This window comes from Diabrotica virgifera, chromosome 4 (assembly GCF_917563875.1).
Source record: "Diabrotica virgifera virgifera chromosome 4, PGI_DIABVI_V3a".
Lineage (NCBI taxonomy): Eukaryota > Metazoa > Arthropoda > Insecta > Coleoptera > Chrysomelidae > Diabrotica > Diabrotica virgifera.
This window is the reverse complement of record NC_065446.1, coordinates 111744017-111747837: the sequence shown is the minus strand read 5'-3', so window position 1 is coordinate 111747837 and position 3821 is coordinate 111744017.

Below are 3821 nucleotides of genomic sequence, written 5' to 3'. Positions count from 1 at the left end.
GCTACTGAAAGCTCAAAACAGAAGTCGAAAAACAAGTGAATAGAGCAAACAGAGTTGCAGGTTGCCTGAATGAAACAATATGAGGAAATAAATATATCGGAAAATATATGAAAGGCAGCATTTTCAAAACACTCATCAGACCAATAAAGACAGATACACGACCTGATACAAAGAGAACAAAAATAATGATAGAAACAAAAGCCGAATGAGAACAACTAGTTCTCCGGTTTCCCAATACAAAGATTAATAGTGGAAACACCTCGAAAACGCTGGAATGAAAACTAATTGGAGGCACATTGAAAAAATAGACAGAAAGAACAAGGATAAAAGCCAATAAATTCTTTTATTGTTAATTAAGTTTTATTAGTCGAGGAAATGAAGCATTTTGGCTCGCAATTTTTTCGTCCACCATGGATTTACTTGAAATTTTCACAGAAGGTAGGGAATACTCGAAGGATCATTTTCTATATCACGCTGCTGTACGCTAAAACCTTGGGGGTAGTTGCCACCCCATCTCGGGGGTGGGAATTTTTAATTACATTTTAACCATGTAAATCGATGTAAAAATTAATTTTAAGAAAAAAATGTTTTTTACATTTTTTTCGTAAAACTAATATGTTTCGAGTTATTCGTGGTTGAAAGTAACAGTTTTTCGACGGAAAAATCGACTTTTTTAGAGGGATTTTTGAGAATAACCCGACAAATATGCATTTAATCAAAAAAACTGTAGATATAAAAATTGTATCTTTTAGTAACACAAACGAAACTGTTTTTCTATATTTTTATGACCAATAAAAACCGAGATACGGCATGTTAAAAGTTAGCTTTTTTCGTCAAATGCATAATTTGAAATAATCAAAGCCAAATAACGGGAAAACTTTGCATTTTTCCAGGAAAACTTACATGATGTTTTTTCAAGCATACAATAAGATATTTCAAAAACAAAAAGTCTCTAGCATAAAAATTGAGCAACTTGTGATAAAAAAAAGTCGGTACCTATTTTTTTCTACGAAAAAAAAAACAGTGAAAACAACCCCCTACCTACCCTTGTAACTAAAAATTGGTCTTCGCCTTTCTGTAATTCCTTTTATATTTATATTATCAATTCACCCAAGAAGTTTGACCTATTTAAAAGGCCTAATTTTAGAAAAATTAGAGTTTAAGGAAAAATTTATTTTTTGCAATTTTGCATTTTTGATCATTTTCTTCAAAATATCTTCGAAAATACTGGAGATACGATAAAAATGATAGAATACTAAATTGTAGCTTTTTTAATAGCTAAAGTTTCCTTATGCATAGATTTTCATTACAGTGAACAGTTAGCGAGATATAGCTGTTTAAATCATCTCTTTACGAGCAATCATCCCCTTATTCGAGCTCTTTAAACCCACCTCAATTAAAAATTAAGGGATGTTGCGGAATTTAATTTACACATTCTTATTACTCTTCAAAAATTCTACGAAACTATTATTGAAAAAACTTTCTATCGCCAAAAATGAAGGAGAAATGTTTATAAAACTATTTTTTTTTTTCGAAAAATTCGAATAGTCCCCTTATCGAGCATTTTCAATGTACCTGTATAATACCACAGAGCCGGTTCGCATACTGGATGACTAAAAAAATATTTTTATGTGTATTTTTATATATTTGTAAATTCGTATTTTTGTGTAAATAAATGTTTTTTAATTCTTTAATTCTACTTTTTTTCTGTATAGATCTATTAAATTGCCTACTGATAAAAATTGCAATGTTATGAAGGGTGGTTTTTAAGGGTTGAAATATTATGATATTATATCCTAAAGCATAAAACAATCATTATTTAACCAGTCAAAACCAAATTTTACCTGTATTAAAATTTACAATGTTTTTATATAATTTTTGACAGGGTAGTTTACACCCCTAAAAATAATCAACGCCCTTGAGCATGATATAGAATATGAAGTATACGGTAAGATGATCCTAACCGACAATTTTTATGTAAGTTGATGCAAGCCGAAATTATTCTTTTAGGATAAAAGTATACTTTTCATATATAGCTCCAACAAGGGTGGTTTTAAGGGTTGAAACATTGTGATAATATATCTTAAAGCACAAATCAATTATTATGTAACTAACAAGAAGCAAATGTTGACAATAATAAAGTTTAAAATGTTATTTTATAATTTTTTACAATTAGGGGTGGTTTTCACCCTTAAAAACAAAAAGCGTCCAACGACTCAATATAGAAAATGACCTAGAGGGTGAAATGTGCCTAATCCCGAATTTTTGTACAAATCGATGCTAGACGAAAAAAATGCGAGGTTTTGCCATTTTTCCAGCTTCATTTCCTCGACTATATTATTTTTTTATAAACTAAGTTTTATTATTTTTATTAAAAAATTTCTGTTTTTGTCTTTAAGTTATTATTAATTCTTTCTTAAAAATACTTAATATTACAATTAAATAAAAATAGTCGGTTTAGTTTTGATTCTTTTTGGGTCTCCTGTCACCCTCTGACACGTGTTTCTAGGTTTACCCGTTATCAAAGAGGCTTTGCAGGAGATTGAATTGGTCGAAAACGCACCGACTCGTTGGTACATATATTTAAATATTCTTTAGCCTTTAGCGACCTCTAACGAGATAAGAGGAAGTCAGTGTCGATAACGATTAAACTTTTTTTTCATCTTTTTATTTTCATCTTTAAAGAGGGGGGGGTCTGGAATCTTCAAAAGACACCTTAGTCCAGAACGCCGCTTGACTGACCTTAGTGCAGGATTCATTCTTCGTAGTACCAGCGATAGTTCCCGAGGTACTTTAAGGTACTGTCGCTGAGGCTACGCCGAATGCCTACCTGCTAAACCAGACTCTCCTCTGTCATCCAGCGCTCCGAAAGTGGAATGGCCGCTGCAAAGTCGACATCGCTTCCGAAGCACTTTACCTTCATTTATCCACAGACTGTAAGCAAGGAGGCCCTTGATTTTCCCCGTTCCCCCTTTTTTTGGTCCCAAGATTGGGATTTTTATTGTTTTTGTTGTTGTTTTTTTTTATTAGAGCTTCTTTCCCACAGTCTGTCTCATACAATATATCTCACCTATTCGCCTCTCGTCAAAACTTATTCCCTCTGCCTTCTACTCACAATATATTTCCCTCTCACCCCTATCGTTGGTATAGCTGTTTTTCCTCCTCTTCTTTCTTCTTGATCACTACACGGATATAGTTGTGTATGCTATTCCAACCAGTTTTATTTTCAATCATTCTCTCAATCATTTCTCGCACTGTCGCACATAACGATTAAACTAAGCTGTGAACCTGAGGCATATTCATGCCATCGGGCGATGCTGGGAACTTATTCCACTAAAACATCAGCAGTTTACCCGTCTTAATCGCCATAATTTTGTACTCTGCAGTCGAGTATAGCGTTAAACCAAATAAAAATAGACGGTTTCGTTTTGATTCAATTCGAGTCTCCTGTCATCCCTTGACACGTGTTTCTAAGCTTACCCGTTATCAAAGAGGCTTTTCAAGAAACTGAATGGAACCAAAACGCACTGACGAGGTACTCAGTAATTGTAATATTACAAATATTAAATCAAAGTCTCATGAAAATGATCTTAGAAACCTAACACAAATAATTAATGTAAAAGAACATTTTATTTCTATATCGGCGGTCCTAAAAATTAGTCATAAATAGTTAGGATAATCAAACATTTTTATTACTTACAAAAGTTTTCAATTATTGGCGAAGTCCACCTCTGCTTCTGCTGACTTATTATTAAAATGCTCAAACTGGATTTTCCAATTAATTAAATTTACTTAGATATATCTTGACAGAGGCAGGAAAA